This window comes from Pseudophryne corroboree, chromosome 11 (genome assembly GCF_028390025.1).
Source record: "Pseudophryne corroboree isolate aPseCor3 chromosome 11, aPseCor3.hap2, whole genome shotgun sequence".
Classification (NCBI taxonomy): domain Eukaryota; kingdom Metazoa; phylum Chordata; class Amphibia; order Anura; family Myobatrachidae; genus Pseudophryne; species Pseudophryne corroboree.
The window spans coordinates 198,290,152-198,303,605 of NC_086454.1; the positions used below are offsets into that span (position 1 = coordinate 198,290,152).

Genomic DNA, 13,454 nt, shown 5'->3' on the forward strand with positions numbered 1-13,454 from the left:
GATCACCCACTAACACCGCCTGAGGAGCTAGTGCACGAAACCTAGGCCAGTCAAATCTAGAAAGCGCATCCACAATTACATTTTGAACCCCAGGCACATGCTTTGCTACAAAGTGAATGTTAAGGATAAGGCAGCGAAGGACCAGCCTGGACAGCAAACGAACCGGCAGAGAGGAGCAACTCTGACGATTGATCACCTGCACAACTCCAAGGTTGTCACACCAAAAAATAATGCTGGAGTTGCTCAAACGGTACCCCCACAACTCCAATGCCACCACTATGGGAAACAGTTCAAGCAACAGCATGTTCCATGTCAACCCCTCTCGAATCCAGTCCGCCGGCCAAGGTGCGGCACACCAAGAACCGTTGAGAAAAGCCCCAAAGCCGGACATCCCCGCAGTATCAGTAAAGAGCTGAAGTTGCAAGTTGCTGCAGGCGGGAGCTGGCCAAATCAGTACGCCATTGAACTGGGAAATAAAGATATCCCAAATCCTAAGATCTCGCTTTACCTCAGCTGACAACTTTACAAAATGGTGCGGAAGCGCAATGCCGGATGTGGAGCGCTCCAGCTTCCTGCAAAACACCCTACCCATGGGCACCACCCGGCAAGCGAAGTGAAGTAGGCCTAGCATGGACTATATCTGACACAGCTTGAGCTTACCAACTGACAGCGCCACTGTAATAGCCTCACGCAACGTATCTATCTTCTCGCGAGGAAGATGACAGCAGCCAGCTAGGGTAACAATCTCGATACCCAAAAAGGACAGCCTCGTCACTGGCCCTTCAGTCTTATCGCGCGCCACCGGGACCCCAAAAAATGCAAAGAGCGCCTGTACCGAAAACAGAAGCTCACCTCACTGGGGCGAATCTGCCGACCCAATGCACAGGAAATCATCAAGGTAGTGAGCCACCCTGCGTTCCCCAGTGCCAGCCATCACGCACCAGTGTAGAAAAGTGCTAAAACGTTCGAAAAAGGCGCACGAAATAGAACAGCCCATGGGCAAGCACTTGTCAATGTAGAAACCACTAGACAAATGAAAGCCCATGAACCGAAACGACTCAGGATGTAGCGGCAGCAGGCGAAAGGCAGATTCCACGTCAATCTTGGCCAACAAGGATCCCTTACCAGAAGCTCTAACCAGATCCAATGCCTGATCGAACGACTGATATCGCACCCGACACAATTCTGCAGGAATGGCATAATTTACCGATGATCCGCATGGGTAAGACAAATGCTGTATCAGACGATACTTACCTGGTTCCTTCTTGGGGACAACACCCACCAGAGACAGAACCAGGTCCGCCAAAGGGGGTGATGGAAAGGGTCCAGCCATTTGGCCCAACGTAACCTCCTTTCGCACCTTCTCCACCACCACCTGTGGCAATTCCTTTGCAGATTTAAATTTTTTTGGTAACCCCACCGGGACCGCCCCAAAAATTGGCAACCAAAAACCGTCTTGAAAACCTGAATACAAAAACTCAGCCTCAGCCCTGTTCGGATACATCCTCAACCAACGCTCCATCCGGCTGAGTCGGATTGGAGATGCGGCCTTACTTAGACACGCCCCCTGCGGACTGTCGAGCGGTGGCAGGCCCTGCTTTTGCGCGCAGGCAGTCTTTAGCGGGGTGCGAACCTCCGCAGCGGAGGCAAGCATGCCTAAATCTACAACGGGTTCCTGACGGACAGCTGGAATTGTTGAAGGCATAACACCTACCCGGATTTGGCGATGGAGGAGCCCCTCGAAAGGGAGGTAGTGACGCCGCGGCACGGGGACTGCCTGGGCAGAAGTTGACCGTGGGAGCTCCAGCCACACCTCAACATCTTTACACCCAAAGTCAATAACAGAGGTACCTGACTGCTTGCGCCGGAATTCATCATCATACGTCTGCCAAGAATTATCACTATCGGAGCGAAACATGGAATGTATCAAATGGAGATACTTGATGACATTCATGTGCTCCTGAGGCCTGGTCTCCATATAACATGCAGCGAACATGAAAAACCCTGCCTGCCATCTGTGATATGAACAATAAGTATCTTCGCCCACGCCACCTTGCCGCTTTGCTGCCCTAAGCGCTTTCTTATTCTTAGCTGTCAGCGCAAACAAATTAACGTACTTCCCCTTTTTAATCCTATCGCGAATACTACGGCGCAAACCCCGAAGCACCGCTGTATTATCGCAATGGACTACCTCCCCTCGCGGGAACACTGGTGACCCAGAACTGCTTTCACTGGAGGAGCAGGACCTCCTAGCCCTACGTCTAGAACGGCGACGGCTGCACCTTGACCATTTAGCGCCCTTCCCTTCTGAGCTATCCAAACTGGAACTAGAGGAAGAAGACGACGATACTGCCCGCTTGCTGGATCGCTTGGCAGGCGCAGAAGACCCACCTGTAGTACCTGCAACCGCATCATCTTCTGCCGCACGACCCGAAGCGGCTTGCGCCTCCACCATGACATCCGGGGTAGCACCTGTGGAGACATCTGGAACAGGAGCGGACAACGAGGCATCGAAAGAGACAGTGGGAGCAGAAGACTTGGGCGGAAGACCAGCTGGGCGGAAGAAAGGGGCATCTGAACCCCCAACGCAGCAAGCACCTGACCAGCAAAGGTACCTAGCTGTTCCCTTCCATTCGCCATCTGCAAAGATGTAGTAACCGGACCAGATTGCCCAGCTGCCGTGCCAGTTGCCTGCGAAGGTAACCCAGCCAACAATGGGGCCAAAACTTCCGCCAGCGACACCAACTTTTGGACTGCCTCTGACGCTTCGGAATGGTCAGGGGTAGCATTCGCCGATGCAGTAGTGACGGTGACAGGGAGCGCTGGCGTGACCACGGGGGTGGAGCACCTCTGAGGAATTAAACGGGAGCACTGTAGCCATGCCCGCTTAGCCCTGCGCAATGGAGACAGCACCTGCGGCGGAGCTAAAGAAGGTGCTGTGCCTACGCTGCCCTCCCGGACCCCCGTAACCTGGGTCCGCAGTGACTGCTCAACCCTATCCATCATGAATGATGTACTCGGGAGCCCACGTGCCAGTCCTCAAACGGCAGCATGGTGGAATGCAGTTGAAGACACCACATCCGTGATCCCAACCGCCGCTCCACCCTGTGAACGCCCCCCATGACTCACCCCCTCACTATACAGTGGGACGCTAGCGGCAGCCCCTACTACCCTACTGGACCCGTCAGCCCCTTGTTCCAGGCTGTGGCCGCCTGCTGCCCCCTGAGTGTCCCCCTGCACTGGAGGCTCATCATAACTAGCCCTAATACCCCTCCCCCACCTGCCCCCCTATTCTGTGGCACCACAGGAGAGGGAAAAACCTGCCCTGCCCGTCCCCTGCGATGGCAAGCAGCCACAGCCTCCCCCTCCTGTATGCCAGTGAAACTGCGGCACGGAGCTAAGCCCCGCCCCCCTCTACTTCCCAGATCACGGGAGGGTGGACGCCCGCGTCCTGATCCCCTGGCAGCAGCGGCCGCCGGGGAGATCCTGTGTAGCCTGCGCTGCTGCCTGGACCCGGCGGCCGCAGTGCTCAGCCATACGGGCGAAGCACTTGCATCAGCCGCAGGGGCAGCCTGGTGGGAGCGCGAACACCCAACATTCACGTTCAGGCACTCAGAACTTCTCCGCCGAGAAGGGGCATGGCCTCAATAAAAGGGGTTGGGCTTTGTGGAAATGCTGTAATCATAAGCCACACCTCCTGTTTTTATCACTGAGGGGGCATGCCCAGCGCTTTAAGAACCGCTGACATGCCCCCAGTTACTCTGTCTCCTGTGAATAGATGCTGTGGGTATACGGAGCCACCCAACTGCCGTACCACCATGGGACACTGCGGTCCACGGGTTGGACATCGGGACGGTGCCCACAAAAGGTAAATCAGGACTCTTGGGAGGTATGAATCAGAACAAAAGAGCTATGATATAATGTTGCAATCAATATGGAGGTTTGCCTTGTATAATAAAGGTGGAATCCAGGAATGCTACACATGTGACCCAGTGACCTGGGCATGATGGACGTGCAGTCAGGGGAGGTAGGGGGGCAGTGCCTCCCCTGTCATTAGTGATTAAAATAATAGGAAGAAGATACTTATGACACATATTATGTGTCTTAAGTATCTGCTTTAGCCTTTACTTTATTTTAATAATTTTTACCTTATTTAAAAATGTTTTTAATGTATTTCAGAGGCACCGCTCTCAGTGCCTCCCGCTATCAGTGAGAAAGGACCGGAAGCAGGGGGGCGGGGCCAAGCATTGGGCGGTGAGAGCCCATTAAAAAAAGCAGCAAAAGCGGCACTTAATAGAAGTGCCTCTTTGACCGGGGCATGCTTTCAGCCCATATGAAAGCACGCCCCTGTCACTAACACTGATGTGATTGAGCAGTGATGGATTAAGGGGGGCGGCGGGGCACGTTGTCTAGTCTTTAATAATTATCATTATTTACATATGCGGCCACCTACTCGCCCCCCACCCATTCCTCAGTAACGCAGTCTGACCAGAGGGGAAGGAGGGGCCGTGATCCCCTCTCCTCTCAATTACAATGGCCCCGCTACCATCGGCTCCCATTTGTCTTCTATCCAGCCACACCTGGAGACATTGGGGAGTGCTGACAACGAGGGTGAGAATAACAAGTAGGGAAAAATGTCATGGGTGGGCACTGGGCAGTGCATAAAGACGAAGTAAAGGCAAAAGGGTGGGCACTGGGGCAGACTGTGTATGCTCCAGGGGGTTGTGATGTGTCCTGTGTGTTTTCCTTAATTCAGCTCCAGCAGCACCAATGACACTGGTAATGAGCTACCTCTCACTTTTCTATATATTAGAGACTGATATGTGATCATCAGCACTGGCAGCCATATCAGTCTGTATCCCCGTGGTGCATCTCTGATTGCATTAGGTAGAGCACAACAATCTGGGCATGGGCTGGTGGAAGACTATTACTAGCCAAGGGCGGACAGTGGTCATGCCACATCCAGGGCACATCCCTCTCCCAGTCACCCAGAGCTGGCACTGACTGCTGTCAAACTCTCCCTGCTACCCTCTCCCTGGCATCACCCTCTCCCTGTCATCCACAGCTAGCACCGACTGCCCTGTCACAAACTGCTGTCATCCTTTCCCTATCGTCACCCTCACCCTGTCACCCACTGCTGTCACCCTCACTCTGGTGTCACCCTCTCTCTGTCACCCACTGGCATCACCCTCTCTCTGTCACCCTTACCCTCTCCCTAGCATCACCTACTACTGTCACCCACTGCCTCTCTCTGGCATCACCCACTGCCATTCTCCGTCACCCACTACCCCTCTCCGTCACCCCACTGCCTCTCTCCGTCACCCTCTCCCTAGTACCACCTTCTCACTGATGTCACCCACTGCTATCAGCCTCTCCTTGGTGTTACCCTCTTACTCTCACCCACTGCTGTCATCCTGTCCCTGGTGTCACCCTCTCCCTGTTACCCACTGCATCTCCCTTGCATCACCGTCTCCTCTTCACCATCTCTCTGCCCTTCCAAAGCATCACTCCCTCCTCCTCATACGACCACGCCCCTTGTTGTGAGGCCACACCCTGATTGCAAGACCACACCCACTTTTCCGGGAGTACGTGTACTTTCAGCACATGCAGGAACAGCACTGGTAGCGGGCATCAGCGGGACACGGCGGACATTATGGCTGCAGTGCCTCACCAGCCACTGACCTCACCGCAGGCCACTGCTTTAGACCCCAGAGAGATTGGGGGGCAGGGGGGCAGTATTGCCAAAGGAGTAGCAACTGTGTAGCAACACAATGCTTTTAATGGGAGGAAAGGCCTAGCACACTGCATGTCTGGTGCCACATGACCACACCAAGTTGTCTCATGACTGATCCCAGTATTAGGAGGTAAGCTTGCAACTAAGCAACATGCACTGTCATATAATGAAGTATGCTCTTTAAAAAAAAAAATACAGAGAAGCTGATCCCAGGCCACTCTAATGCCTATCCCAGAGCATAGATTTGAAATGAGCTCCTAGCAAAATGTAAAGCTACTGTAGGCTAAACAGCAAGCAAACTGAGCATGTGCAGACACCAGGTGCATGAGGATAACAGGAAGCACAATGAGGCTGTGAGAAGCTGTCAGAGAGCTGCAGGAAGCTGGATACTATGAAGGCTGTTTTATATGCAGCACCTGGCTAACAGCAACTACAGTACAAGGAAGGAAAACCCTCACTTTCTGCTTAGCCTTACTACTGTACTTGCTAAATGTTTACTTACAGCATGTCTACAGAGATTGCATGTGCAAATCCAGGTAAGGGAAGCTGTTAGTGATTCAGATATTCCTAGAAAACATACTAGACCATGGAAAAGTTTCTGTGCTGCTTAAGCTGTGCATATTGGAAAATGTTATAGACAGATTTGCAAACACTTAAATACTTTGTTCTGATCACTGTATAAAGATTTACTGATGTCTTAACAATTTTTGTTAACACATTATTAAGGTATACTGAAATGTGCCCAGGCTGAAAAATAGATGCTAGGTCAACTACTATTAAAGAAAGCTCATGACTTGTAAGTAAGCAGTTGGAAACGGGTGTACTATGGTATGCCGGCGGCCGGGCTGCCGGCGGCCAGCATACCGGTGCCGGAATCCCGACTGCAGGCATACTGACAGCTGGGCGAACGCAAATGACCCCCTTGTGGCTTCGCTGTGCACGCCACGCTGCGGGCACGGTGGCGCGCTATGCGTGCCACGCGTGCCACGCGCGCCACGCTATCTATTCGCCCTTCAGCGGGGTCGTGGACCCCCAAGAGGGAGAGAAGGTGTCGGTATGCCGGCGGTCGGGATTCCGGCGCCGGTATGCTGGCCGTCGTGAGCCCGGCCGCCGGCAAACTGAAGACCACTCATTGGCAACACAATCTCAAAATGACTGGCGTGATACTTCTCTGTGTACCATTATAGTACTAATGTTGCACTAAAACCTAGTAAGAGATATTATTAAGGTAAAATGCTGCAGAGGCACTGAAAACATTGGATAATTGACATTGGGGGTAATTCAGATCTGATCGTAGATGTGCTAAAGATGTGCTAAATTTAGCACATCTACGATCCGTTATTTTGACATGCGGGGGAACGCCCAGCACAGGGCTAGCCGCCCTGCATGTCAGGCTTTACTAACCCCCCCTCCTGAATTACCCCCATTGTTTTGACAGATTTTCTTCTGTGGGTGCTGTCTAACCATTGGCACACCTAGGCTACACAATGGGCGATTTCAACGATTTGGACGATATGACATTATACTACATCTATATCGTCCAAACAGGCTTGCATGTATTAACGATAATAGTCCAACGATGAACGACTGCGGGGATGTGCATCGTTCATCGTTGATGCATACACACTGAACAATATGAACAATTTATCATTCATTTTTGAACAATATCATTCATATTTATCATTGATGTCGCCAATTGTGTGGGGCCCTTAACCATTGGCCCACCTAGACTACCTAATGGTAGCACCATCCCTACAGGGCCCTACACATATATGATATTTAAGAATGATGTGAACGATTTTGTTAAAGAATGAACGTTATATCGTTCATATCGTTCAGTGTGGACTCAGTGTGTAGGGCCCTTAACACTTTCCAGATGACATACTGTATTGCTTTCACTTCTTGTGACTGCAAACCCTAATATACAATGCCTGTTTAGCGCCATCCATAGAATATGTGCTTTGACTTTTTACTCTTATCGGAACTGCGCTTCTGCGCTGTCTCTATTTTCCTGTACTGAAGCCCTTTGGGGTCTTTAACCAAGATGGCCACCACAATGCTTCTGCACATGAAAAAGGTGGGTTTTGCTAAACAGTAGACAAAGGTTACTGGTGGGACATTTTAGATACAACTTTTGATTGAAAAACAAGGAATATTAAGGCTTTTGTGTGATGGACAAGCACAATGTAATACTCGGGACTCGCTGCAGTTTTTATAAATATACCCCACTATTAGTTTTTTCTCGACTTTAATAAACCTTAAAAGCACTTTACGTTATATAAAAGAGACAGTAATAATACTCGCAGTATGAGAGGCGCAGCTTATAAAAATATTATAGTTCTTTCACTTTGGATGTTTGTCCATACTGGTGGCCGCAGATGCTGTGATCTCATAATTTTTCATGTATGGCAAGTAAACAGTAAATTGTTTTGACAAGTTGCACTGATCTGTGCCACAGAACCTGATTGCAATGAGCCCTAAGCAAAAAATAAAATACATTTTAAATTTTTTTACAGATTAATGTTACACATTTAACATAACCTCAGCATCCAAATTGCAGTGACTTTAAAAATTTTGATTAGTAAAGTCACCACTGGGAGTCTAATGGGTACTCTGGTTGATGCCTTCTAATGGGTTCTCTGGTTGAGGCCCTCTGCAGATATCTATGCAGCTGCTGAGAGATGAAGTTTGAAAACCATCCAAGATTTGTAGTCAGTAAACAAGGATGCAGAGTAATAATAAAAAAAACAGTAAGGGGTCAGGACAGGAGGATATCCAGTATACTGTAGTCACAAGGAGAAGCCAAGGTCAAAATTCAGAGACCAAGATAAATGAAGTTAGTTCTCAGCAGGGCCAGGGATAAAGTACTGGGAATGGGCAACTTATATAAGGAAGTAAAAGTGCTTCATTAAAAATACACCCAGGCATCAGTGAGAAATCAGTTCACCGATACCTCCGTGTCCTAATTTTGTCCTTCTATTTGGGGACATCACTGTCCTGCTGACCAAAAAGTTGAAACGATCAGCGTAGCAGTAAACTGGTGCCATGTGCACCTGCCACTGGCGAGAATGGCAGTGAATGAGTATTTGGAGGGAAGGTGAGTAAGGGCCCACCCTGTGTCCACGCTCTCGTCATTTTTTGTCACAAAATCTACTACTGCCCTACCTCCTTACTTATTTCCCTGTATAAGAATCTGCAATGTTTGGAAGTGTAGAACATGACTATATAATTTATGACCAGCAGCACAGACCTGAAAGAGAATGATTCGGAATCCTATGTGATCAAAATATAATAGCCACTGCCTGAATGTAAAACGGAAACTATGACGCAGATTCAGAGATGGATGTAGTAGCACAGTTGCAGTGTCTTTGTACGCAGCCACTGTGCTCAAATATGTGTAAAAGCAGCAGAAGGCTGCTTTTACGAAGATGCAGCATTGGATCACTCTGCACGAACATTGGTCATCTGAGTAATCCTCAGGTTACTCAAAGTGTTTGGTGTTTCACGCTGTCTGGGACAATAAAGCTGGCCTCTGCACTTCCCCGCAACCAAATGGCCAAGTTCGTGAATCATGCTGCGGCTTAGGGGGCACTAGGTGTGATCTCACATCATTGGAGATGTGCGTAAACAATTGGATTTGCATACATCTCTGAATTTGGCCGTATTTCAGCATATATTTATTAGTACATCCGCGAAAGGGATTCCTGATACATGCATATTAAAACTTTATCATAATACCATGTATATTAATTTAAAAACCATCCTGACCCCCATGTTATGTTTAAATGTTGGGGTCCTGACATAGGTTTCTAGCATTTTTAACATATTGTGATAAAGAAGTTGTGTAGTGGAAGCACACACTGACTCTGGACTTCTCCATTACAGTTTTATTTCATTAGGATGACCTGCAAACAAAGTAACCATTACACAGTTAATGTTCATGGCCCTGTCACTGACTAACCGATATCTACTCTCTAGTCATCGGCCAGCTTATCTGTATGTCGATCATTTTTTATACCTTAGAATCCTCTTCCCCCTCCCAGACTGACAGACAAACCACACTCCCACCTTGCCTTCTTAAGGAAGTACCTCATGGCTGCTTTGTTTGGATAAGTAACATGCCTTCAGCTTTGCCAGACTGCAGCGGAGAAATACATTGAAATCGACAAGCAGGTAAGACACACATTTTTGTAATCCTGCAAATGCATGACTTCCCTCGGCTTAATAGCTAAACACCCCTGGTTCCTTTCCAGCACACTATTCCTATTGCCACCTATCCCTCTCTCTAGCATCAACAAGTCAGGCAACGCGGACCCTGCGAGGATCGCAAATTTCAGGAACAGGGCATCTCCATTTTTGTGTAGGATCCCAGGCCTCTGCTCCACTGTAAAAGGTTGTAGCACCAAGAACCACCTGGTAACCTTGGCGTTTACCTTTCGGTTTCTCTACATCCATTGGAATAGAGCCTGGTCAGTGATTACAGAGAATTCTCTCCCCGGCAAATAGTACCAAAGTGCCTCTATGGCCCACTTTAAGGCCAGGCACTCTACCGTAGCATATTTTTCTTTCCTCGGCAACAACTTCCTGCTCAAGTACATTATGGGGTGTTCTGCCCCCTCGCTTTACTGGAACAGGACTGCAACTAAGCCAACATCAGAGGCATCACTCTGGAGAAAGAATCTGTGTGGAAAATCGGGTGCTGGTAGAACCGGAGATATACAAAGGGTCAGACGAAGATCTGCCCATAATGATCCAACAAGATTGGACTACTCCAGCAAATCGGGACAGTGTATTTTTTTTAATCAAGTCTGTTAATGGAGCCGTTCTAGTTGCAAAGTGACTGCTAAACCATCTTTAGTAACCTGCCAAACCCAGGAAGGTACACAACCGCGACTTGGTCTTAGGCTTTGACCAATTTTTTACTGCCTCAAACTTTCCTATCTGAGGTTTCACCTGACCATGTCCAACTCCGTAACCCAAATACTTAGTTTCTTTAGGGCCACTGCACATTTCTCAGGGTTAGACGTGAAACCTGTGGACCTCAATTTAGCCAGAACTGCCTCAACCTTCAGAATATGCAATTCTCAGAGTGTACAACTGTCATCTAGATAGGCGGCCGCATAGGTAGTATGGGCTTTCAGTACTTGTTCACTCCCTTTGGAAAGTGGCTGACGCTCCATGCAAACCAAAGGGTAGGACTTTGTACTAGAAAATGTCTTCAGGTATAGAAAAAGCTGTTTCCTTGGCTATGGGCATAAGAGGACTCTGCCAGTATCCCTTTGTGAGATCAAAAGTGGTGAAATATTTGCTCCAAGAAAACTTGCCACCAGTACGTCCACCCATGGCATAGAATAGGCATCGAATTGGGACACGCTGTTTAACTTTTTACAGTCATTGCAGAACCATAAGCTGCCATTGGGTATTGTAACTAGCACAATCGGGCTACACTACTCGCTGGTAGAGTCCTCAATTATTCCCATTTGGACCATACTCTCCACTTCCATTATAACCGCACTTTGCCTAACCTTAGGGAACCGGTAGGGCTTTTGTTTCACTACTACCCTTATCATGTTAAATCAAAGCTCTGTGTCCTAGTAGGGAAGAAGAACATGTCCTTGTTCCATTGTACCATCTTTTCCACCTGCCACTTTTGCTCTGTGGACAAGGTAAGCATACTAGCTCTTCCACAACTCTCTCCTGTATAGTGCTTACTCTATACATGCAGTCATTCTTAATAACAAAGTAGGGCCTCCACTGATGGATGGGCTATTCGGGACACACTGTTTACCTCCATCACTGCTTTGAAGGTTTGTTCTAGGGTAGCATCATTAATTTGGTCTTGTGCAAAGTCCTGTAATAGAAATAGTCTTCACATTGGTTACCAGTCCAAGTCCTCATTTGGTCCCAGGATCGGCTAATATGTGTGTTCCCCCAAACTTTTTCCACGTTGCCTTACTTACCATTGCTGGAGCAGCTTCCTGCAATGGCAATTGCATTGTCTCGAGGTGTAGATCGTGTTCTCCCTTGGGCATATCCTTTATAACTGAAAACCCAGCTGGTATGTCCAGTTGGACTTGCTCTAAAATTACCTCCTGAAACAACGGGTAGTCATGTCCCAAGATAAGTGTGTACGGCAGCTTAAGAGCTATCGCCACCATGGTCCACACTGTCTGATTCCTGAGGGTGACTGAAAGGAGGGTCCTCTCATATTCCTCAGATGTCCCATGAATACACAGGACTTTAATTTTTGACAACTGAAGAACTATAAGTTTACTACTGGTGTCCCCCAAGGCCAGGACCACATTCTGGTTAACAAAGACTGTTATCCTTCTTTAATTAGAAGGGTTGCTACTTTAAAGGCTGGCTATAAACGACAGGAACTTGAGCTTGAAGCGTCATGTAGGTCCCTAGAATACAATATTTGCATGATGGGCTGGCATCCTCGAAAGATGCATGGTTGTTTGCACAGTCCAAGTAGAAGGATTGTCTGTCTGATAAAGCCAAATACCGTTTACTGTATGCCCAGCATTCATACTATGCCACAGGCGACAGACCTGGTACTTATCTAGCGCATTTAGCAGCGACAGATAAAACTTCTAATACTGTTCTTGCCTTACGTGGGATGATAATGTAACATATGTGAAAACCCCTGAAATAGCGGACCAATTTGTGGCTTATTATAAAAACCTGTATAGCACGAGATTATCAGCTGACTTAATAGACATAAATAATTATCTAGATGATATACCACTGCCCTCGCTCTCTAATGAGACGGCTGAATTCCTGGATTCCCCTTTGTCATTGACGGAAATTGGTGCAGCCATCAAAACGTTCCCTGGAGGTAAGAACCTGGAATGGACGCAATACCAATTGAGCTCTATAAAAAGCATATGGATTTTTATGGCCCAAAATTGCTTACTCTGTTCAATGACTTATTGGAATTTGGTTCACTGCCTGATTCTTTGACAGAGGCTTTGATAATAGTGCTTTTAAAACCAGATAAGGATTCAGAGAGGATGGATTCGTATAGACCTATCTCGCTGCTCTCTATGGACGTCAAGATCTTAGCAAAGATCCTGGCACTTCGGTTAAACTCTGTTATAACCAAATTATTCACATAGATCAGACTGGTTTCGTGCCGGGTGGTCCACTCTAACAAATCTTAGGCGTCTGTTTACGCATTTGCAGGGCCCTCGCGAGGACGCGGGCACTTCTGTTATAGTGTCTCTTGACGCTGCTAAAGCTTTTAATTCAGTGGAGTGGGCGTTCTTGTGGAGGTCCATGGCCTGCTTTGGCATTGGACCACGCTTCATACAATGGGTCAAGCTACTGTACTCCACTCCCTTAGCCAGGGTCTCGATAAAATGATTTATTTTCTCTGCATTTCCCCTGGCCAGGGGTACAAGGCAGGCTGCCCTTTATCCCCTATCCTTTTTACCCTGGCAGTGGAGCCCTTAGCGTGTCTGGTACATTCTGACTCGCGGGTGGAGGGATTCCGGGTGGGCCACATCACGGACAAAATTGCTCTATACGCGGATGATATCCTGCTGTTTATATCAGACTACTGCAATACCATGCCACACGTCTTGCGTATTATCGACACTTATGGCAAGTACTCAGGTTTATCCATTAACTGGGATAAGTCTTGCATACCGCAATTTCGTGGAGCTTGTCCGGATGTCCCGCCCGTGTCCCTCCCTCTCTGCTGGGTAGACTCATT

General features: G+C 48.3%; 1 protein-coding gene across 2 annotated transcripts in view; it reads left to right on the forward strand.

The window, feature by feature from the left end:
* The first annotated feature begins 6,097 nt into the window (after window positions 1-6,097).
* SIPA1 (signal-induced proliferation-associated 1) overlaps window positions 6,098-13,454 on the forward strand; it is a 310,973-nt gene continuing 303,616 nt past the window's right edge. For both annotated transcript variants that reach the window (XM_063945192.1, XM_063945198.1), the window contains exon 1: window positions 6,098-6,270. The gene's annotated coding sequence lies outside the window, so the exon portion shown is untranslated. The remainder of the gene's footprint in view (window positions 6,271-13,454) is intronic.